This window comes from Stenella coeruleoalba (assembly GCF_951394435.1).
Source record: "Stenella coeruleoalba genome assembly, chromosome: 14".
Classification (NCBI taxonomy): Eukaryota; Metazoa; Chordata; class Mammalia; order Artiodactyla; family Delphinidae; genus Stenella; species Stenella coeruleoalba.
The window spans coordinates 13,442,056-13,467,349 of NC_137160.1; the positions used below are offsets into that span (position 1 = coordinate 13,442,056).

A 25,294-nucleotide genomic window follows, 5' to 3' on the forward strand; every position below is an offset into this window, starting at 1 on the left:
TCTGCCTTTCATTACCACCATGCACTGGCAATTCTAAATGTTAATGATACAGATTCCTCCCCAAATCATCTTTTGTTGGTCTATGTTCTAAACAACCGTGGTTACTGTGGAGTTTAATATTATATACTTAAGCCTCAATTAGCACATTTGTGTTGTTTATCCTTTAATAATTATTCCACGTGGAAGTTAATTTGGCTGTCACCTGGAGAGGACTCAGCTACATGAGTTTGTTCCCAAACAGGGCATGAGACGTTAACAGTGGGGGTGATGGTAGACAGAGGTGCGAACTTGAGTGGCTTTAATTCTGCTGTTCTATGTAAGCATACAAAAATATTTGCAAACTGTCAGAATCCACTTTGAACAAGGTACACAATGCTTCAAAATTGTTCCTGGAAGATCAGTGTGAAGAAACTGGAAAGAGGCTGCTACTTCTGCCAAAAAAAAAAAAGGTGAAGAAATGGACAGTTATATAGAAAACTATATATGTAGTTTATACAGAAAAGAAAATCAAATTCAAAGAAAATCATAAAGAAGAAATGTTAGGAGAAATGACTGAAGATGTCAATCTTACATTTGCCAGATGAAAGGGCAGCATTTGAAGCCCGAGTCACTGTGGGCAGAAACTGGACAAGTACTTGGTGGTTCAAATAAGTCCAGTTTGCCGTCATTCTGACACTTTCCCTGATTTTTGCAGAAGAGAAACTTGAGAACCAAATACAACAGAAATTTGTGATGTTTCCTGGTGATGGGTTTTAGTGAAAAACTTTCAACTGCAGAGACCTTTGAAAGCTGCTAGAATCGATCCTGAAGAAGGAGGTTGTATCGTCAATTCTGGAATTTGCTGTGACATGAGATTGAGCTGGGTCTTTGTCAAAATTATCTTTATGCTTCAGACTTTCCCCAACTACTTATATGTCCCTTGTTACAGGTGAGAGAAAACTTCAGGAATTAAAATGAGTGAAAAATATTCCTCAATCAACTATGAACTAGATTGACAAGTCTGGCTATGTTGTGTACTGAATGTGAATATTCACGATTAATTTTGATGAAATCGTTGACAAATCTGCGGAAGTCTCAAAAACAAAAACTGTAACGTTCTGTTTGTTACCAGCATGGAGGCAAAGGGTTTTTCACCTTTTCTTTGAAAAAAAAAAAAAGGGATTTCCCTGGTGGTCCAGTGGTTGAGACTTCGCCTTCCAATGCAGGGGGTGCGGCTTCAACCCCCTGGTCGGGGAGCTATATGCCTCGTGGCCAAAAAACCAAAACATAAAACAGAAGCAATGTTGTACAAATTCAATAAAGACTTTAAAAAATGGTCCCCATCAAAAAGAAAAAAAATCTTCAAAAAAATCTTCAAAAAAAAAGAATAAAGTAGTTGGCATTTAAAAAAAAAGAGACTAATTTTAAAGTATTTACTTTTTCCCCTTTGGGGGTAATGTACTATTTATTTACTTATTTATTCATTTATTTATTTAACTACCATGATTATTTATGTGAAGTTTAACAAAAGAAAAATGTCATTGCCTGCATTTCTTTCCCTGCTGTTATAGATACTTTAATTTCATGATTATTACTAAAACTAACTTTGTTGTATGATAGGGGAGTTGTTAAAAAGAATCCACTCCAGGTGTGAAATACATGCGGTCCACCACTGGCGCAAGCATAACATTCTAGGAGTTTCTGCCCATTAAATGTGACATTCACTTGTACCAAGAGAATAATAATATACAATTTTGTAACAACAATAGCACATTTCTATGGTTACCTTTTATCACACAGCAGATATTTGCCATCTGCTTCTCTTCTGGGCTGTCTAAAGGAAAAGTCTGCTGAATCCTGTTGGATGCAGGTGCCTTGATTCTGGGGGAAATGTCAGCTTCCACTCTGAGGTTCTCTTATTTCAAACCAAGACCAGCCCAAGGTAGGACTGTGAAATCTGGGTGGTTTATCTCTGGCCCTGCAGCCTGCCTTCTGTTCTCTCCTGTCTCAGGAATTTAATTCCTCTGCCTCGCATGCTTTCTTCACCTGCCTTCTCAAATCCTCACCTACTGAAGGCCGTGTGATGGATACAGTGGAGAAAGTGAGGGTCTTAAGGGATAAAATAGACCTAGTTTGTTGTTTTTTAAAATTTTTATTGCAGTATTGTTGATTTACAATGTTGTATTAGTTTCAGGGGTACAGCAAAGTGAATCAGTTATACATATACATATATCCACTACTTTTTTAGATTCTTTTCCCATATGGGCCATTAAAGAGTATTGAATAGAGTTCCCTGTTCTAGACAGTAGGTTCTTATTAGTTATCTATTTTATATCTACTAGTGTGTCGACCTAGTTTTTGATATTTTCATAAACAAATCAATGTAAGGACTGAAGTGTAACTTAATAAAGTTAATTTGTTTATTTTTTATTAAAAAAAAAACCTAGTTTTGATATCCTGGCTCTGTCCCTTACTGGCTGTATGACCTTGGGCACTTCATTCTCTGAGCCACGATTTTTTTTAATCTGTAAAAAATTTTAGGCACCAAGGCAACATGGAGTTGGGAGGAATTTTAGGGGCAACCAGTAGCTTCTTTTGAGAGACCTGCTCTGCACTGTCTTAGAGAATTTAACAACTGGAATACGGCTTTGACCCTCTCACTAGGGACCACCTGAAGCTCTCATTGGAAGGCTGAGGTGGATTAGTAACCCCTGCTATGGAAAAGGAAGCAGAGAATGCGGGCACATGGAGCTCCATGCTTGCCATTCCTGTCCTTGCTTCTCAGCTGTCAAAGCCAAGCATGTGTCCTTCATCCTAAGGCTACGCTTTCCTGACGGGCTCAACATGGCAGGGGAATAAAATCTGGAGATTTAAGCAAGCACAAATATACATTTGGCTTGTTTGAATTCAGGTGGCGTTTTCCTTGAGCTGGTCTCATCATTGCAGAGGCGGGGCCAGGTCAAATCTTAAAGAGCCGCTTGGCAACTCTAACGATTGGCAAAGAGGAAAGAAATTGGTAAACAGTGTTTTTAAAATATGCTAAATGCCAAGCACGTGTGTTTCATTTCTAATGTTTATTTATGGATATTTGCTGCTATTTTCCAGGAATTCTAGTAGCAATTATCCAACTATTCCAAACCTCCACCTGTTACTGGGGAAGGGCTTCTGAAATACATTCGCGCTTCCAACAGCCTACGTAGAGTGAAGGGCAGACATGTCCTTCGGGGGTGATTTCAGGGACACCAGAAGGTCCCTGTCTTCCAGAACACTCCTACCACCTTCTTGGTGGTGAATAAATGAGGAAAACCTCATCTAGTGAGGAGCAGTGTACAAATGTCCATTGACATAAGGTTACTGACAATCAGTTTTTTTCCTGAGACCAAGTGTTAATAGAGGAGAAAAGGGAAGGGGATGGGGGCCTGCAATTTCAATGAGAGAGTAAAGAAAGGGGTACATAAAAAGAAATTGAAGGTACCCAATATCAGATTTGTCTATTTCACCATGTCCCTGGCATGGTGCAGATTGAGCACTTGCCATGAGCCTCCAGTGCTCAGATGATTCTAAGGAAGTCAGCACACCTGCTTTGTCTTTTTGGCTCTGTCCCCAGAGCCATTCTGCTGGCAAATTGGAAGGCAACAGGGAGCCCCCTGTGTCCCTCTCCACTGTTCATAAACCAACAACCAACATTGAAGCTGGTGAAGGTGGGGATGACAGAATTTGCTCTAGTTGTAAGTAGGGCAAAAATTTGTACCGGAGTATTGGCGGCTTTGCTTTGGTGATTGGTGTGTACTGATTATGTCAACCTCTTGTGTTTATAAAGCCTCCAAACTTCTCAGAAGAGCAGCAGGGAGAGAAGGAGCGAGTTATTTCTTGAGGACCTGCTAGGGAGTTTCATGTTTTACTTCCTGGCCTCATCACAGCACCACAAGAAAAGAACTATTTTTGGCAACTCACAGCCTCGGAAATTGGGGATCGGAAGGATGTCAGGAAGCTGGTGTCCGACAGAACCTCTGTCGCTTAGGAAACGCAAACTCTTCTATAGTCGATACAAGGGGAAGCCTCTTTCAAGGTACACGGTGGTGTTAGCCAGAGAACTCAGAGTTTTTTGCTTTGTTTGGTTTTGTTAAACTTTTTAGTCCTTTTTATTTTTAGCCTGACCCCATCTGACTTCCATGTTTAAATACTTCGGATGCAAGAAATTGGCTCAGATCCAACCGGAAATGCACTTAATCCCGTCACATGAAAACATCCCAGCTTTCTCAGTTGGTCCCTCTCTGAACGATCCAGAGGGTGTTAATGGGCACAAAGGGTTCTCGCCGGCTCGCCAACACCAGGGGGCATCCACCCATGAGATGCTGACATTAGCCTTCTCTGCCCACCCAACCACTTCCACCGGGCACAGGCTAAGCCGGATGGAGAATCACCTCCTATGTTAGCCCCGCAGCCCCATTCACTTGTTTCCACCTGCCCTTATGCTTTGGTTGTGTGTTGATCCGGAGCCCTTCAAGGGACGGAGGTAGAAGGAACTTGATCACAGAGGAGGCTATCAATGAGGGAAGCAGTCAGAGGTTCTGTCTAATCCGAAGATTAAGGGTAAGTAACGTCGTCTTCTACATCTGTCAGAGCAATTTAGGACTGCCTTCTGGACGTCCTCATTCATTCCGGGATTGCTTCCATTACCTGCCGACACCGAGAGGGAAGCACCAGGATCCTGGGCCCAACCTTCAATGGAGCGCCACCTAGCGGAATTGCTTTCAAATACCAGCAGTATGCTGCCAAGGGAGTCCCTTTTGTGTAAGGGGCTTGGCGTTTGCTTATTTCAGGCGCTGTGTCAGCAGGATGATTGGGCACTTCCTAAATCCAAATAAGCTGAATTAACATATTATGGATTTAAACAAGTTGGACGTTAATTGAGCGAGGCTCTTCACAGCCTAGTAGCTTGAGTTCCATTTACCCTTGACTAGGGGAGCAGAGTGGACCTGTTTACACTGGGATGGAGTCCCAGGCAGCTGGGAAAGTAGCAGGGAAGGAGAGGAGAGAACAAGGCGATGTCCTGGAAATTTTCGTAAAAGATCAGGCATGGGAAGATTAAGTGAGCATTATCCTCATGAAAACAGAAGCAGACAGGTGACCCGGCATCCCAGGCTGCAGAAGCTGGCTCTCAGCCATCAAGAGAGGAAAATCCCTGTCTCTTCCCCACACAGGTGGGCTGGCGTTGTTCAAAGATCCTAAATGTTTAGATTCTTTGCACATCACCTGTTGCTTAATGTGGTCTGAACACAAATGATTTCAATCCTCTCATCTCTCTTGTTTAGCGGCAGCTCACTATACTTTTATAAGGTTACAATTTCAGCGGGGAGGGGCTTCCCTGGTGGCGCAGTGGTTAAGAATCCACCTGCCAATGCAGGGGACACGGTTCGATCCCTGGTCTGGGAAGGTCCCACATGCCGTAGAGCAACTAGGCCCGGGTGCCACAACTACTGAACCTGGGCTCTAGAGCCCACAAGCCACAACTACTGAGCCCGCGTGCCACATCTACTGAAGCCCTCATGCCTAGAGCCTGTGCTCCGCAACAAGAGAAGCCACCGCAATGAGAAGCTTGCACACTGCAACAAAGAGTAGCCCCTGATCGCCGCAACTAGAGAAAGCCCTCACGCAGCAACAAAAACCCAACACAGCCATAATTAAATAAATTAATTAATTAAAAAAAAAAGAATTTCAGGGGATTAAAAACTGTTCAGATAAACACCCACCACCCAGCTACTCTGGAACTTCTCTCTGCTAGAAGTAGTGTATTCATTTCCTAGGGCTGCCTTAATAAAGTACCATGAACTGGTGGCTTGAAACAACAGAAATGTATTCTCTCCCAATTCTGGAGGCTCCAAGTCCAAGATCAAGGTGTCAGCAGGGCCGTGCTCTCTCTGAAGGTGCTAGGGGAGGATACTTGCCTTCTTCCCAGCTTCTGGTGTTGCCGACCATCCCTGTCGTTCCTTAGTTTGTAGACACATCACTCCAGTCTCTCCCTCAGCATCACACGGTGCTCACGCTGTGTCCTCATGTCGTCTTCCCTCTGTGCTCACTGGTGTCTTCACATGGCATTCTGCTCTGTGTGGTCTCTTCTGCTCTCCTGAGGACACCAGTCCTATTGGATTTGGGGCTCACCCTCCTCCAGTGTGACCTCATCTTAACTCACTCTTGATTACATCTGCAAAATCCTATTTCCAGATAAGGTTACATTCACAGGCACGGGGGTTAGGACTTCAACATATCTTTTTAGGGGTACATTTAACCCACAAGAAATAGGAAGGGACAATGGCAGGCAGAAAACCACAAGACCAACGCCAGTTACAAGGGTGAGAGAGAGGTGATGGACACAGGGACACCTCAGTGCTGCTGGTGGTTCTTTCCCTGAATTCCCACATTCTCATCCATCCAGACCTCTGTAATATGAGGCCATGTTTGCAACATCAGATAAGACCACGATATGCACTATTATTTTGATAGGATTAGAAATATATATTTTTAAAATTTTTTTGGCCGTGCTGTGCGGCATGCAGGATCTTAGTTCCCCGACCAGGGATCAAACCTATGCTCCCTGCGGTGGAAGCAGAGTCTTAACCATTGGACCACCAGGGAAGTCCCAGAAATATATTTTAAAGACATGCTGTTTCCTTAGAAAGGAAATAAGCGTCCACTATTTATTGGGAACACCCTTCCAGTTTATATCTGTCACTAGCTTACTGCCCTTCATTTTAAGTGGGTGTAAAAAAAATAAATATGACCCATTTAACACAATCTGTGCATTTCCATTGAAATGGAGAGTCAATGTGAAATATGTAGAAACTTTCCTCTCAGTCTTTTTATCTAGGATTCCTTCTTATTTAATACATTATCTATTTGACAGGGAATTCAATAGATCCTACTGCACAAAAGCATATAGCACTCATTACTTACATTTTTTACAGTCCGTATTGCCTTGTTACTGATAACACATGCAAGTATGCAACACTTAAGTGTTAGGGAAATACTTTATCTCTCCTTTCAAACAGACATAATAATGATACCTGTCACTGACTGACTGTCTTCTATGCTCCAGACGCTGTGCTGATTGGTTTATATACATTATTTTGTTTAATTCTTAAACTAATCATGCTGTCGGTGTTGTCATTCCCATTTTACAGATGAAGAAGCTGAGACTTGAGTAACTAAGATCTTGCCCCAAATCACATAGCTCTTTAGTGGTGAAGCTGGAATTCAGATTCAAATTTATGATTCCAAAGCTCATATGGACTACCTTTATATTTTTCACAGTAATCCTGGTGGATTTTCCTTGACTAATCTAGTTTTTTTTTCCCTCTCCCCAGCATTTGACTCACAAGAAAAGCAGCCCCAGTTTAGGTGCGTACACTGACACCTAATGGTCTAAACCCATCTCAACATTCCCACATTTTACTTTTGACCGCTAGGTGGAGACATGCCTATTTTCTCTCCTCCGAAAGATCTTGAACTCTTGACCCAATCCCTCAGTGAACACATCTCCCCACTTTGGGTGCTAGAAATCCAAATGGCTATAGAACCAGAACCAGACTACTAATGAGTCAAAACACACAAAACTGGGCCTATGGAGTACCTTGTTCACCACAGTGTTTCTCTAAGCTTTATTAAAAGTGAAAATAAAATTCCACAGTGATGCCACGTGGAATTGACATCAGCAATCCATTTATGTACAATAGACACTATAAGCTTGGAAACTACGTGAATGTGTTTTTGATCCATAAAGAGCTACATCAATGTAAAAATTGTAATAATAAAAATTATATATCTAATGAAGCTGAAGATGTGACGGGCAACTTTAAATAGCCTTGGTAGCTTTTTATAAAATTACATCTAATCTTTATGGACCTGGAGTAGATGGTAGATGGAGTGTAGTCTCTCTGTGGGTGTGTGATTGACCTCACTGGACAATGTGCCAGGCGCTGGGCAAGGTACAGTGTATACACTGATGACCAAATGGCATAACCCCATGGCCTGTGCCATGGTAGGTGCAACATAGATGAAATCTGCCCTCGGAGTTGTGTGTGTGTGTGTATGAGCGTATATATGTGTGTATGAGTGTGTATATGTGTGTATGTATATGTATGTGTGTGCATGTGTGTATGGAGTTGAACCTCATTATTCGTGGATTCTGTACAGTCATCCCTCAGTATCTGCTAAGGGATTGGTTACAGGACCCCGTGGATTTACCAAAATGTATGGATGTTCAAGTCCTTTATATGAAATGGTGGAGTACAGTTTGCCCTCCTTATCCTCACAGGTTCTGCATCTATGGATTCAACCCACTGCAGATCAGAATCAGACGATATGAAGGACTGACTGTATCTGCAAACTGGCACCCTCACTAAAATTTATTTGTAAACTCCAAATCAATAGTTGCGGTTATTTGCCCAGATGTGCAGAGTGGTCAAAAAATTGCATCACTTGATGTGACACCTTCCCAGCTGAGGGGAAACAAGACAATGGCTCTGCCTTCTTGTTTCCGCTCTCACACTGTAAACAAGTGTCCTTTTCACCATCTATTTAGTGTCACATGTTTTACACCTTTGTGCTTTTTGTGGATTTCACGGTTTAAAATGCCCCCCAGTGTAGTGCTGGAGTACGCTGTTGCGTGTTCCTCTCAGTGCAAGAAGGCTGTGATGTGCCTTAAGGAGAAAATACGTGTGCTGGGTAAGCTTCCTTCAGGCATGAGTTACAGCGCTGCTGTTGTGAGTTCAATGTAATTAATTAACAACATATATTAAGTAAGGTGTCTTCAAACAGAAACACACATAAAGCAATGTATTGACCCATTGATGAAAGAAAACGTGGCCAAAGGCTTGAAGGAAACTCAGCCCGTATTTTCCCTAGGACCAATGGTTCAGGTTTCACCAATTCACATTCATGGTGACTTTAGAGACCAAAACTACTGTGAATAAGAAGAATTGTATATATCCATCACACACACACATATAGTTATATGGTGTATTCATAGAATTCCACATGATGAGGGGTGGCGTCTACAGAAATCAGCATGGCTGCTCAGCCAGCCCTCAGATGGGAGGGGAACATATTGATTAAGGTAATTAAACTAGAAGAAAAAAAAGTTATTAGATTTGGAGAGGACTTCTGATTTGTAAACCAAATAGCCTAATATCTGTATCTTTCATTTAAGGCAGGAAGGTATAAACAAGAAGAAAGACTCACGGGGGTCCCTACAAATGAACACAGGGATAGAGGGGCTGGGGAGAGCTGACTTGCTGATCCCATGATGGGACGAAGAAAGAGCAGATCCAGATTTAATCTCGTCACAATAGGTTCCCAGGATGACTATTATAGATGTTAAACCGTTCTTATGATTTTTCTGTTATTTTTAATCCCCTCCTCTGACTGTTTTCCTGCCCTTACGGGCGCTAAATTGCATTGGATGGCTTCAAAAATATTTTCTAAGCCTATTTAGAGTTGGAGGGGAGCAAGAAAGATGTACAGCTGGGCTCCTTCTTTCAGTGCCCAAGTGGGAGAAGGAAGCCTGGGAAAAACGGGCTGGTGTCAGCTAAGAAGGAGAGCAGCCCTAGGACCCACTGAAAAGAGAAACAAGGGGGCATCCCCACCACAGAAATTATTCTAAGACAGCGCCCACAGGCAAATAGTCCTCGGGTGACTTCCCTCTGGCCAGCCACCCAAGAGGAGCCTGGACCTTTAAGAACCAAGTCAGGAAGTTCTAAAGACTCCAGCGATCAGGGCTGGTGAAAAATACTGTGGCCAATCCTGAGGGCTTTGTTGACCAATCAGAGCCAAGGAACAAGGAAGACCACTCCCCCGCTTGAGGGACAGTGTAAATACCTGGTGAAGGAATACAGAACTACTCAGAACTTCAACTCAACTACTCAATAGTGCTTTTGTTTCTGTATCATGGAAAATGATCTTTCTACTGGGAAGTGCAAAATAAAAATAAGCTTCAAGATGTGAAACCCAGAGAGGGAGGGGCCCTCCAGCTTTAACATCTTGAGTTCATGAGACCGTGAGAGCAGACTGGCCACCAAGCTCAGATGAGCCATGTTCGGGGGTGCTGGAAGTGAGTGCAGGGTGGTGTCTGAAGAACCAGATGGATGAGAGAGAAAAGACAAATCCCAATGACAAGTACGATGTCATCATTTAAGAAAAAGGGGAAAGGTGGAATCTGGGAAGGATAGACAAGGAAGTGTTCATTCCAGGCTAAAGATTAGAGTCTATCATTAAGTGGTCAGTTTTCAGCTCTAGGCATGGTCAAACTAACCACAGTTTCCCGTTTCATAGGATTACTAGTAGATTAGCAAATCAGGGCAGTCACAGAGCTCAGGTGTGTGGATTTTGGCAAAGGTTCTCACGGTACCATGTAAACAGGATGGAGAACTGTGAACTGTATAATGTCACATCACAACCGTGGGCTGGACGATCACCTGACCCAGAGCATACGCCTTCTGACAGCAAAGGTCCCTCCCAATTCCAAAACACAGGAAAATCAATGGGATGCCAATTTTGAGCAGAGTTGAGAACTTACTATACATTTCTACTACTGCTCTTGATACTGGGAATATGAAGAGGCACTCTTTCCCTAAGTGAGCTTGTTTCTCAAAAGGTTAAACCCAGTAATTTCACTAAGTGTCCACTCAGAAACTGGCACATGAACATTCTTAACAACTTTATATGTAGCCAAAAAGTGGAAACAACCTAAATGTTCATCAGCTGTTAAGTTAATAAACAAAATGTGGTATAGCCACATTTAAGATTTGCACATTTCATTGTATACAAATGTCACCTCAATAAAAGAACAGCAAACAACTACAAAAATATGGCATATCCATCAGTGGAATATTATTTTCCCCCCCAGAAAAGAATGAAGTACTGTTACATACTACAACACTGATGAACCTTGAAAATATGCTACGTGAAAGAAGACAGTCACAAAAGACCACATATTGTGTGACTTCATTTTCATTTCCTTGTCTGAAATATCCATAAAAGGCAAATCTGTAGGGACATAAAATTAGTGGTTGCCTAGGGCTGGGGAGTGGGTTGGAGGAAAATGAGTTTCTCCTCATTTTGTGATGATGAAAACGTTCTAAAATCAATGTGGTGATGATTGCACAACTCTGTGAATGCGCAGACACACACAAAACACCTGAACTGTACGCTTCAAATGGGTGCATTATATGTATGTGAATTTTAACTCAATAAAGCTGTGTCTAAGAAAGAGTAAACTCTATTAGCAGAAATATATGTAAACAATTACCATACATTCTGAACGGTCCCATGTCAGAGGTTCTTCTAACTTATGTGTTTACCTGTCAGTCTGTCAGACCACATGGTAAATTCCTCTAGGGAAGGAACCAGGCATTAGCCATCTTCGTGTGCCCAGCTTCTAGCACAGTTCTACGCCATAGAAGATCATCACTGAATGTTGAATGCTCGGTAAATTGGTAGCATGCTAACTGGCAACTTGGTAAAATTAAGTGCAAGAGAAACAAATCCTCAGTGAGTGCTTCTTTGTAAACATGTGATATTGACCCTTTCTGTAAAGTCAGTCCCCCACTTAAAAGATCCACGGTATAGCACTGAGTGCCAAATTGATCAAAAATAACCAAAGAGAAAGGGAAAGGCAAATCTATATTTCTGCAAGCATTTATACAGTATTGAAATCCAAACAGGTAATATAGATAATATTCTGTGAATATTCCTTCTGGGGTTCTTTTGCATACACAGGATGAGACGGAGCTTTTAAGAGTAAGAATTTCATAAAGTTTTGACTGAAAGCACCATGTTGTTTACCCGGTTAATCCTTCAGTATCAACCATTGTTTTCTTTATTGTGCCAAGAACTTCTAACTCCAGAGCAGGTTCAATCTTCTCATAAAGTGCCCATGGATTATTTGATGGGTATAAATGCCTCCAAAGATATCCAACGGCACATGCTGCTCAAAAGAGCCCTTTGAGGCTTCTTATTCCGTGCATTTTGGCCATTCCTTTTGTATAAACTCCCCGTGGCTGAGCTACTCTGAATGAGAGCTTGGCGATTCAAGCCCAGCTATAGGAAAAACTTCTTTATTCAATACCATATAATGTAGCCAAATTTTTCTACTTTGACAACCTCAAAGGTGTTACTGTCCAAAAGGAGTCCTGCTTCTTTGGAATTAAATTCTTAGTATACAGATCACAGAAAAAGAAATACAAACTCAGCTTCACTGATAGATTATTTTGCCCCTCCCTTTGGCAAAAATCCAAAAGGGGAGAACATACTCATTGCTGGTGGAAATGCTAAGGGATGCAGTTCCTATAGATGAGGATTTGGCAATAGCTGGCAAACCTACATGCATTTACCTTTTGACTTAGCAATCCTACTTGTAGGAATCTATTCCAAAGATCTGCTCTCAAAAATAAGAAATGCATATGCACAAGACTTTTCACTATAACATGATTTGTAAAAGCAAAAGACTGGAAATAGCCCAAATGTCCATCAATAGGGAAACAGTTGAGTAAACTAAAGCACATCACATATTAGAATACTGTGTAGCTATAAAAGAATGAAGCAGTTCTCTATGTACTGAAAAGGACTGGGAGGTATTTTTCGGTGCAGCTGAGGTGCAGCAAATGTATGTAATAGGTTACATTTTCTCTAAGAGGCCAAAGAATGAAAAAATATACACTCATATATATTCAGATACATGTTTTCTTATATAAAAAAATTGAAGGCAAATCAAAACCCCCCAAAATATATTATTATAGAGAAAGGGAAGCAAGAGTGGGAACAGGAATGATAACTAGACTTTTCTAAAGATACCTTGTTTTAGGGTTATGACCTTTAACTGTGTATATATTTAACAATTTAAAAGCAAAATTAAATCAAAATGGGGAAAAAGCTTAAAAAAACTCAAAAGCAAAGGGAAACAACTGAACCTAACTGTACATTGACCTGATAATTTAATCACACAGAAAGTCATTATTGCAAATGACTTTAAAACACTAATTATTATATTATGATATATATATATATATACACACAAACATATGTATACATATATATACACATACATATATATGATCTCTTAAATATCAACAAACAAAAACCGGAAAAAAAAACCCGCAAAGAAATTTTATTTTCAGTAACCATATTGTTGGTAATGATGTGGTATTGTTATTTTGAACTAATATTTTGAACATATTTGTAGGCTAAAACAAATAAGGAATTAAGTTAATGGTATTAGGAAGCAAGATTTTCAGTATAAAAGAATGTGAAAAATCAAAGCAAAAATTCTGTAATCCTAATTCTGAATGGCAAATACCAGTATGAACTCAGAATGTACAGTATCTTTTTAAAAGTTGTTTCCTAGGGGCTCCCCTGGTGGCGCAGTGGTTAAGAATCTGCCTGCCAATGCAGGGGACACGGGTTCAAGCCCTGATCCGGGAAGATCCCACATGCCACAGAGCAACTAAGCCCATGCACCACAACTACTGAGCCTGCGTTCTGGAGCCCACGAGCCACAACTGCTGAAGCCCGCATGCCACAAATACTGAAGCCCACGCGCCCTAGAGCCCATGCTCCACAACAAGAGAAGCCACCACAATGAGAAGCCCGCGCACCGCAACAAATAGTAGCTCCCACTCGACGCAGCTAAAGAAAGCCCACGTGCAGCAACAAAGACCTAATGCAGCCAAAAATAAATTTAAAAAAAATGTTTCCTAGATATTCCATTAAAAAGGTCTAAAAACAATGACCAACCCAGTAACTGTGAGTATTCCTAGTGCTAAATGTGGGTCTCTAAATACTATTTCCCAATTAAAAGAAGCAAGTTCCTTGGGGAATGGTGGATTCCAGTTCAGAGTCAGGGGATGCATAAGCCACGCTGGAAGATCTTCTTATACAAGAAATCAAGGAAGCTATCAAAGACTACCGAGTTTTGCCTGAAAGGCACAGAAACTAGTTTGAAGTGGTTCCCACTGGCCAAAGATAGGAAAACTTGAGCATCAAAAAGAATAATAACTAATAAAATGAAACACATACATTATGTTAAAATCCATGAGTTCATAAAAAGCTTCTATCGGTCGCTTTAGAAGATTGCTAGGGCACCACTCATTTTTCTGAAAACTGGTAAATAAGGGGAGAGAATCAAGTGTGTATCTTATCTTTTCTGTATAAGTGATACCTTAAGGTAACCAAATATTTGCTAAGGGCAAGTTACTCTTTAAAGAAGAATTCCAGCCAATATTTCAAAAATTTTTTTAAAGGTATTTTGTATCTTTACAAAAAATACAGAGAACAGAGAAACATGTTAAATGACACCGAGGATATAGTCAGAAAAATTCAGAATGTAGGAGAATCTATAGGACAAATGACGCAGTGTATTTAAATAAATAGATGGCAAGACGATTTTCCCTCTTTTTTTTTTTTGAGAGGGAAGAGGAAGAGAGAGACTAAAATCTCCATAAAAGACATACTAACCCAATGCAACGTATGAGTCTTGTTTGGGTCTTGGATTGTACAAACTGTTAAAAGCTCATAAGAGAACTGGAGACATTTGATGATATTAAGGAATTATTATTTTTATATGGGATAATATTATGGTATGTTTAAAACAGTCTTATCTTGGACTTCCCTGGTGGTACAGTGGTTAGGAATCCGCCTGCCAATGCAGGGGACACGGGTTCGAGCCTTGGTCCAGGAAGATCCCACATGCCGTGGAGCGACTAAGCCCATGCGCCACAACTACTGAAGCCCGCGTGCCTAGAGTCCATGCTCTGCAACAAGAGAAGCCACCGCCATGAGAAGCATGCACACCGCCATGAAGAGTAGCCCCCGCTCAATGCAACTAGAGAAAGCCCGCGTGCAGCAACGAAGACCCATTGCGGCCAAAAATAAATAAATTAATTTAAAAAAATAGTCTTATCTTTAGAGATGCAAACTGGTGTATTTTTCAGATGAAATATTTGTCTGGAATTTACTTTAAAATAATGCATTGAGGATGGGGGAAAGTGGGTTGAAGTGTAAAACAAACAAGATTGGCCACATGTAGTTGGTTATTGAACTTGTTTGATAGCTACATAGACCTTCATTATATTATTCTTACTCCTTTTCTATGTTTGAAGAGGTCCTGAATAAATTCATACTTGTCACGAACACTAGCTTTCCTCTTTCATGATTCCCGGTAATTTTCCAAGTGTTGGTTACAGAACCGTCTGGCCCAAAAGATAGGGCCAGACATTTCTTTCCTTTTCCATCTGTGTCCCTTCATAGGAAGCCTTCCTCACTGGGCTCCTGAGAGGGTCCCGGCTCTCTCTGCTCCCTTTTCTCCTTCCTTTGCCGCCCCTTCCCCAGGATCCCGGCATCATCCCAGCAGCAGCCCACAGGGTCATGGGGGCCATTCATCCTGCTCTGTCCAGGAAGGCAGAGCTCCATCCCACCCTGCTGCCCTGCTCAGCATAAGTCCTAAGACTTTCTGGGTTTCTCAGAGCAAGACGTGAAGAAGACAAACCCTTCTCGTTAAGATTGACCACTAAATATATATTATCATATTTAACATGTCTGCCTAGCTCAGCTGTCTTTCCAAAACCTTCTCCTCACTGGGATAGGAGCAGAAGGAAGGCAGGCTGTAAGGGGGAGAGAAAATCCCATTCTTCCACAGATAATCAATTGAATATATAAATAATTTAATGAAGGCATGAATAAACGATTGATCCAATGTCTTTAACCTCCTACTATCTCATATGTCATAAAAGATTGGAAACTTTGGCCCAAAGAATTTGCCTTTACTACAGCAGTCAACCAGCACCACCCATGTCTGCCCGCTTCTCTCTGTCCAGTATGTACTACGTTTTTGCCTTAACTTTGGCTTCTCAATATACTGAATATACTGAAAGATAAGTCTGACTACTAGAGCAGTCTGTCTTCCCATTTGGAACCCTGGAAAATATGAAATTCCAAAACTGTCAAGTTGGAAGGTTATTTTGTAATTGATGTTCCAGCCATCTCACTATATTTTCTCAGCTGTAATTGTCAAGGGCTCCACATTGCTTCTGCCAAAATATTTTTATTACTACACCAGCCATATTTCTGAATTTCAATTTAAATTCATACAGTATGCTAGCACTTCCTGCATAAGATGATAGGTACTAACTATTAGCCCGGCTAGCATGGGCTGTGATGTCAAACCCCTGCCAGGAGTATTCTCCTGTAATCTTTCAGGGAAATTCTAGGTGTCTGAGCATAACTTTTAAAGAGTTACCTCTTCAGGAAAAAGACTCCCAGAAATATCCTTAATGGGGATCCTCGGGGAATTGCCTGGGCAGTAATGATGCCGCTATTTGACTAACAAAAATACATTTCAAGGAGGATTTAATTGAATAGTTAAAAGTAGTGTTTTAGGAGAACAGGTTTTGCCCCCTGAAAATCACTTGGAGAAGGCAATTTCTATAGTCTGAGATGCTTTCATAGGAGTCCTCCAGCATAGGTAGAAAAGGGAAAGAAATCCTCACTGTGATCCCCTTCTAGTAGGACTATGGATTTTTCACTCTAGACTGAAATCTTCAATGGGCATGGCTTCATTAACTACCAATTTATTTGAATATCCAGCTATGAAGACATTGAAATCAGTTATGTTGGCTGTAGCGATCACGGTGCGTCTAGTCAACACTGGCATATTATGATTACTTGTAACGCTTGCTGTCACAACTCCTTTATCATAAATGATACCCTCATTAATAACCAAATTCATATCCATGTCTGCCTAATGGCCAGCAGAAGTCGCCAGTACCCACACCTCGAGCTAATGCATCTCTCTAATGGCTCTCTTTAGTTTTTGTACATTTTTCTCCAAATTTTGACAATTTTTCATTCATCACTGTGACTGAGAAAGGAAATGTTATGCATAAAATATAACATCAGCAAAAATGTCAGAAATGCCAGCACTTAAGAAATGAAGCATGATGGTCTACGTCGTTATGACAAATGTTATCACAGGCTCACAAACTTCTGACAAGAGCAGATTCAGAGATGGTTTGTATGACATCAACAGGATTTCATCTCTAAAGGATCAAGAAGGAGGTCAGATCAGCTAGGGGACCTGTGGAAAATCAGAAATACTATCAAAGACGGAGGTACAAGCATCTAGATCAGAGCTGTCCTGCAGAACTTTGAGATGATGGAAATGTTCCGAACCTGTGTTGTCGAATATGGTAGCCACCAGCCACATATGGTTGTTGAGCACTTGAAATGTGGCTAGTGCCACCGAGCAAATGAATTTTAAATTTGATTTAATTTTAAATCATTTAGATGTAAATGGCCACAGCCCAGATTTAGATTATTAAGTCCTCATCAGGGAAAGGTGTGCACATTTGGTCTGAGAGAATGAGGGTCACACAACACCTCTGGAAACCTAACCATTTATATATGGTTAAAGCAGGCATGATGTAGCCTAATTTGCGTATATGCCGGAAACTATCTTACCTGATCCGTCTCAGAGTTATACAGGCTACAGTACACAGTGCACTCAGCATCCTCAGATTCAGGCTAGCACAGCCTGGTCCAGGGATGTTTCTGAACTCAGTGCTGAGGACTAGAACAAGGGTCAGCTCCAGACATCTCTAAGGAGTCGCCCTGGGGAGTAAAAGGGCTCATCCCACCCCCTGGCTATGGGAGCCAGAAATGGACACCCATGGAGGAGCTCCCAGGTTGGAATTAGAATGTGGACATCTTAGGAGACCATTACTCAGCTGACCAAGGGGTTGAGGGGGCTGAGGAAGTGAGGAACCACCAGCGTGACCCCCGAGAGAGGGGTTAGATTTTCCAAGCCCAAGTAGGGTGCACTTCTCCCCCCACCCCCTTCCTAGACAGCACCCAGTGGGATATTCCAGTGGGATAACCAGAAGGCCAGTCCCTAAACCACGAGACTAAAGACATCTGTGTGCAAGCTCCGCTCAGTAAGAACACGGCAGCCCACGTTTGAGGGCCACAGGAGCTGGGACAGTAAGCCTGTGAGGACCCAGAGCACCGTCAAGGATGGACGAGAAACCAAAGGCCTCTCCCCACATTTTCTGGACAGACTCACAGTCCCCCAGGTAGGCAGAGAGGCAGCCCATAACCTGGCTGGTAGTGAATTTCTCACTACCCTTGTCAAGTGGAGGCTCAGGGTCACGTTTAATTTGATTTAGAAAAAAATGTAGTAATAGGACATGTTTTGCTCCTGAATGTGGAACCAATTCACACCTGCTTGGAGACGGGGCATGGTTGCTTCTAAAGCAAACGCCCTGACGGGTCAGCCTTCCTACGTTATGATTACCTGCTCCCAGAGGCCTGCATTTTACAAAATGAATTTTCTTATCTCCAAGGCTTGAGGTCCTTTTCTAGCTTACAGGGGAAAAAATCCAAAAAGCAACACGCAGAGACATGCTTTGTGGTTTGGCCACTTTAATCTCAGTACCAAGTGGGCCAGACCAGAGCTCCCAGGCTCCTGTAACAAGAACCCTCTGTCGCTCCCCCAGTTTAATTGCCCTCCTGAGAAAGAGGAGGTGTACCTTCAGGTTCAGGTTCACGCCTGACCAGTCTTGGACTCCACAGACTGCCGCCACCCAGCGACGGAGGGACGAGAGCTGCAAATACAGTAGCAGAAGGAGCAAAGTCTCACCACCCCGCCGGGAACTGTTTAGCTGAGAGGACAGCGGAAGCAAATCCAACAGGGACCTGGACCGGCTCACTTATAAGCGAGAATGGAAATTTTGTTATTTAAGACCTGAGGTGACTCTCCATTAGAAGGGCAGTGGCATCGTTCATTTCTGTGGGAAAATAAATTCCCTCCTGCTCAGTCCACGTAGAGGGATGGGCAGTGGGAGGCGGAGAGCCAGGGAGACTGAAGCGTCTCAGCCTCACCTGTTGGTCGTCACCCGGAGAGGATGGCCTTGCGCTTAGAGGGGCACACGGGTACCTTGGGCTGTGCCGAGGCAGGCCAGGGGCTGAGGAGGGGACTGCACTGCTCTCAGAAATAACAGAACTGAGACGGAAGGCTAGGGGCGAAGTAAGTCCAGAACTGGAAAAGCACAGCCTCGGGAAAGACTTGGCTGGGAGTGGGAGTGGCCACGGACACGACAAGAAAGATAACAGAGGCTGCAGAGAAGTCCGTGCCGCGAGAAATCCCCAGCATTGGAGGCCCGGATAACATTCCTTTACGTTATTTGTACTTCTGCAGGGGCTGATAATACTGAATATTTATTAGGCACACAGGCTGTGCCAGGCACCCTACGTGGTTCACCTCATTTATTTCTCACGAGAGCCAGTATGAAGTGGGTTCTGTTAATATGCTTGTTTTGGGGGTGACAGTGCAAGTGCAAAAGGGTTAAGTGACTTTCTCAGGATCACAAAGCCTTTAGGTGATGGTGCCAGGACCCCAAGTCTAAGCCCAGGGCCCCGTCCACCCTCCTGCCCACCCAACGACATGTCAGCAGGTCCGCTGTGCCGGTGCGCGCCACACACACACATGCGCCATTGGGGAGAGGGCTGGGCAATAAAAGCCCGCTGGGCTCTTGCCTAGGGTGGTGCAGCAGAGACATGAGAAGAGCTCTGGCAGGTGGCCAGATTAGCATGAACCAGCCTGGACGCAGAGGGCCAGGAGACCTCTTGAGATCGGGGATTCACAGAAATGCTGGGAAATGTCCACGGGACACAGCTTGGAGCTTGGGCTCCACGTATTTCCCTGAGGGACTTCTAGACTCTGTTTTGCTCAACTAGATAAAATAAAGTTATCAGAATATTTTTCAGCTCTTACCAGATGTTTCAAAAGATTTATAAGTGGCATCATATTGCATTTTTGTGTGTCTTGTTTTTTTTCAATCTTTTAATGCAGTTCATCCATATTATTATTATTATTTATTTATTTATTTATTTTTTTGCGGTACGTGGGTCTCTCACCGCTGCGGCCTCTCCCGCCGCGGAGCACAGGCTCCGGACGCGCAGGCCCAGCGGCCACGGCCCACGGGCCCAGCCGCTCCGCAGCACGCGGGATCCTCTCGGACCGGGGCATGAACCCACGTCCCCTGCATCGGCAGGCGGACTCCCAACCACTGCGCCACCAGGGAAGCCCCATATTATTATTATTTTTAAAAAGTTTCTTTGGTGAATAGTTGATTTACAATGTTGTGTTAGTTTCAGAGGTACAGCAAAGTGAATCAGTTATACATATATGTATATCAACTCTTTTTTAGATTCTTTTCCTATATAGCCCATTATAGAATACTGAGTAGAGTTCCCTGTACTACACAGTAGGTCCCTATTATCTATTCTTTATATAGTACATCCATATTATTGTATGAATTTTATATTCATTCTCACTGTCACACAGTATCCCACTGAAGGACTATGCCAGAACTTATCTATTCTATTGTTAATGGACATTTGGGTTGTTTCCACTTTGGGGCTATTTTGAGGAATGACGCTCCGACCCTCTCTGTTCGCGTGTCCCGTTGCATGTCTGCAAAGGTTTCTCTAGGATGTACAGCTGGTAGTGAATTCTGGGTCGTGGGGGATGCGTACCTTGAGCTTTGTCATAACACCAGACTGTTCTCCTTGGTGGCGGTTCCTGACTCTCATTCCCACCAGCAGTGTAAAAAGTGCCTGTGTCTTTGTTTCCTCATCAACCATTGTTATTGTTAGAAATGCTCAAAATTTGCCAATCTGTTGGGTATGTAATGATCTCTCATTGTAGCTTTACTCTGCATTTTCTTGATGAAAAATGACATTGGGTAGCTTTTCACACGTTTATCAACTATTTGGATTTTCTCTTTTGGGAAATACCTGTCTAAGTCTTACGTTTATTTTTTAAATGTTTGTTTTCTTATTGCCAGGAATCCTTTACATATTTTGAATACTAGTCCTTTGTAAGTTACACATATTTCAAATATTTTTTCCCACTCTGGTTTTCATTTGTGTTCTTTACGATGTCTTTTTTTTTTTAATTTTTTAAAAAAATTATTTATTTATTCTTGACTGCGTTAGGTCTTTGCTGCTGTGCACGGGCTTTCTCTAGTTGGGGCAAATGGGGGCTACTCTTCGTTGCGGTGCATAGGCTTCTCATTGCGGTGGCTTCTCTTGTTGCAGAGCACGGGCTCTAGGCACGCGGGCTTCAGTAGCTGTGGCACGTGGGCTCTAGAGTGCAGGCTCAGTAGTTGTGGTGCACGGGCTAGTTGCTCTGCGGCATGTGGGATCTTCCTGGACCAGGGCTCAAACCCGTGTCTCCTGCACTGGCAGGCGGATTCTTAACTACCGTGCCACCAGGGAAACCCCTATGTCTTTTGATGAAGAGAAATTCTTTGTGTAGTTGAATTTACAAACTTTTTTTTTTTTTAAATGATTAGTGCCTTTTGTGTCTTCTTTTAGAAATCCTTCCTTAAAGACATGACAATACAGTCATCCCTCAGAATCCCTGGGGGACTGGTTCCAGGACTCCCAGAGATACCAAAATCCTTGGATTCTCAAGTCCTTCATATAAAATGGCATAGTATTTGCATGTAACCAACACATATTTTCCTGTATAGTTTAAATCATCTCTAGATTACTTACGATACCTAATACAATGTAAATGCTATGTAAATAGTTGCTGGTGCATAGCAAATTCTGTGGTGACTTTTTTTTTTTTTTTTAGCCACGCAAAGCAACTTATGAGATCTTAGTTCCCCACCCAGGGATCAAATCCAGGCCCTCGGCAGTGAGAGCACGGAGTCCTAACCACTGGACTGCCAGGGAATTCCCAGCAAATTCAAGTTTTGCTTTTGGGAACTTTCTGGAATATTTTCCCCTGAATAGTTTCCATCTGAGGTTGACTGACTCCGTGGATACAGAACCCATAGATTTGGAGGGCTGTTTATTCTGCTTTATTAACATTTTAAAGTGTTATCATCTCAAACATTTTAAACCCAGCCCCACCTGCACCCTTTCTTTCAGAGGCTCCCGGTGCCTGAGCATTTCTGGGATTCTCAAACACCAACAGACCTGCTTCTTGGTTTCACCCTCTACCAGTGAAGGTTTCAACTTTTTCTGATCTGCTCTCAGTCAACTGCCATCTGCATCCAGTCATATGCTTTTCAGCTTCCAAATGTTGGCGCTTTCATCTGTTTTCCCTGTTATCTTTGTCCGTGTGTGTGTGTATGTGTGTGTACACTTTTATTGTCACATTGGTGGGTTTCAGTGGGGAGAGGCAATAAATACAAGTTCAAATATCTGTGTTTAAATGGAAGTCACAGCAGTATTGTTTATGATGGCAAGAACAATTGGAAGCAACCTAAACATCCACCCACAGGAGTAAAGCAGAGTAGGTCCACACAATGGAATACCACACAGATGTACAACATTGTGTTACACAGAGGCAGGCTAGTGTGGCGGCTAAGAACAAGATTCTGACACTCACCAGCTGTGTAACTTCAGGTGAGTTACTTTACCTCCCCACCCAGTTTCCCCATCTATAAAATGGGATGATAGTTCCTACCTTGTAGAGCTGTTGTGAGAATTAACAGTAAAGAATATGTAAAGAAAGATGAGCAATTGCAGGTACATAGTTAGGAGTACATAAGAGTGTTATTAATAAAAGAATGAAGTGCATTTATACATGAAGATATGGCTTTCTCTCCAAGGTGTATTATTAGTTTAAAAAGGTGAAAAACACCTTTTTATGCATAAGAAAGGTGAAAAACACCTTTCTTATGCATAAAAGAAAAAAAAAACATATAAAAACACTATGAGGGACTATGATCATGGGAATTTCCTGGTGGTCCAGTGATTAGGACTCTGTGCTTTCACAGTCAAGGGCCAGGGTTCAATCCTTGGTCAGGAACTAAGATCCCGCAAGCCTCGAGGGCATGGCCAAAAAAGAGGAAAAAATAAAAACTCTAAAATAAACCCCACTATGATCACACTTTTAAAAAAGGACAAGTATACACACATATATACACAGAGCATTTCTGAAAGGGTACTCAAGAAACTGTAAAAGTGGTTATTTTGGGGTAGAAGGTAGAAGGGACTTTGAATTTAATGTCTTTTGGCATTCTTTGATTTTTTTTATTATGTGTGCTTAGTACTGTTATAATTAAAAACAAGGAAATTAAAATATATATATATATAATTGTTGAAGCTGGGGTTTGTTACATTATCTCTACTTTTGTGTATTTTGAAATCTTTCAGAATAAATTTTTTTTATAATTTAAAGCAAGCAAATCATCATCTTTGTCAGATATTCTCCAAAATCCAATGTTGAATAATTGGATGGTACGTAATAATTCCTTAAAGAAAGCTTGCATGGGGCCAGTCCCATTGAGGCAGACAGAAGCCAAACTGCAGAGGACCAGTTGTTCTACGAGAACACCACCGAGGTCTTATATTATTGTAGGAATTTTTTTTTTTAATTCAGAAAAATTTCCAGGCCCTAAAATCCTTGTGTTCAATTTCAGGAGCCAATAAAAACTGCCTTTTTAGGGGACTGCTGGCTTTCTGGATAGCTAATTACAGGCAGAATGACCTTCCATCTGAGTGAAAACAGAGATTAACTTCTCAACTCCCTTAGAGGGTAATCAACCCTACCATCTACCTACTTGGTTTCCAAATTATATGCATCTACCCTCATGCAGCAATACAGGAGACAAGCACTCTAGATTCTCACCAATAGGTTCAATTTAAACTAGCATTCACTCAGCTCATATCACTGGATTGGTAATGTGATAAACAGAGCTAGAGCTGATTGTCTATACAGCTTGTACATTCCATTTATTCCTTTAAGTATTCTGAGTTTTATCCTTCGATCAGATTAGAACACCAGAAGCCTCAATATTTGAAGTATATTAGATTAGCCCATCAGAAGATTATCCTTAATTGCCTTAGCTTTTATCTGATGTTGCTATAGGAAATGGTCATATGAAATTTGCTTCTGCAGTTGCTATAAAATGTTCTTCACTACACCACCTATATAAAGCCAACTGGAAAGTCTGTTTCAGAAACTGGGGCCAAGAAAATTTTCCCAGAACACCACAGAACTGAAGGGATTTCTTTCAGTAATGAAAATCACAGAATTTAAGCATTTCCCTCATTTTCTCAAGCTATTGGGAAGCTGAGAAATGCATCCACAGCCCAGCAACTCTGTTCACCAGAATAGTTGGTGTGCTTACATCCTCTTTATTCCTTAATCTGTATTTTCTATCTCATTACATTTTGTGTATGTCTGTTACTGTCTCTTTGAATCCGTTTTTCACTTAGTTGATCCTTTTCAAAAGTCTAGTAGATTATAGCCTGAAGAGGTACACACTTCCTGGGGCGATCAGGGTCAGGATCCTTTTCTTCTGGCAGCATCACCAGGAATGGTTTCATGAACACATGGCATTTGAACCAAGTCTTTGAGCACAGGTAGGGTTGACAAACATTGGGAAGAATGTTACTGGCAGAAGAAGGTATGCATAAAAGAGTGATGGAAAGAATGCACAGGCCATTTTGGGGGGATAATACAATTCGTTTGGGCCAAGACATGAGGGGTAAGAAGAGACGAAGGGAAGCCAAGCTGGAGAGACGGGGAGGCTCAGGTCAGAAGGAAGCCTCATGCCAGGCTGATGAATTCAGCACTAGAGCACAAGAGAAGGATTTTTTTTTCCAGAATAGGGAAAACGACAGTATATTTTTAGGCAGAGGAGAGAAACTATCAAGACATAGAGTTTAAAGACAAAGATCAGACAGTACGACTGCTATAGCAAGGTCCAAAGTGATGTAGCAGGAAATGCAATTTAAAGCACTAACCAAGGACTTAACCTTGGAAAGACCAAGGAAGAAGAGAAAGGCATCAAGCACACAGTCACAGAGGCCAGGCTCTCCCCCAACTCTGCTGCTGTGTATGCTTAAATCATGCTTTTCTTTAGAGGTACCTTCGTAAACATTAATCAAGCAATATCACACACTTAAGAATAGCACTAAAATGGATTCTTGTCCAAGAGTTGATGAGGAGAGGCTTTTTGTTTTAACAAAAGACTTCTAGCCGATAACTTTAGAGGGGATAATAGAATTTAATAATCGCCATTTTGCCACTTTGAAATAATAGAACTAAGTGGCACTCACTGGTGGATGCTGCAACCAGCAGGTGAGCCTTTGAGGGCAGGAGATGACACTTCTAGGAAAGAACGTCGTAAAGATAAAGGCTTTCTAAAAAACAAAACCACTGATTCGAAAAGATACATGCACCTCAATGTTCATAGCAGCATTATTTACAATTGCCAAGATATGGAAGCAACTTAAGTGT

General features: G+C 42.0%; 1 protein-coding gene across 6 annotated transcripts in view; it reads right to left on the bottom strand.

Annotated features, from left to right (window-relative positions):
- Positions 1-25,294, bottom strand: part of TNFRSF11A (TNF receptor superfamily member 11a) — a 163,989-nt gene that overhangs the window by 65,600 nt on the left and 73,095 nt on the right. For 4 of the 6 annotated variants that reach the window (XR_013831217.1, XR_013831218.1, XR_013831219.1 and 1 more), the window contains 2 exons: positions 18,555-18,629; positions 14,870-17,104 (listed from right to left, as the gene is read on the bottom strand). The exons of 1 other annotated variant lie outside the window; for it this stretch is intronic. The gene's annotated coding sequence lies outside the window, so the exon portion shown is untranslated. Of the gene's footprint in view, positions 1-419; positions 432-14,869; positions 17,105-18,554; positions 18,630-25,294 lie in introns of those variants that run through there. One more of the 6 variants, XR_013831216.1, reaches the window with a different exon arrangement.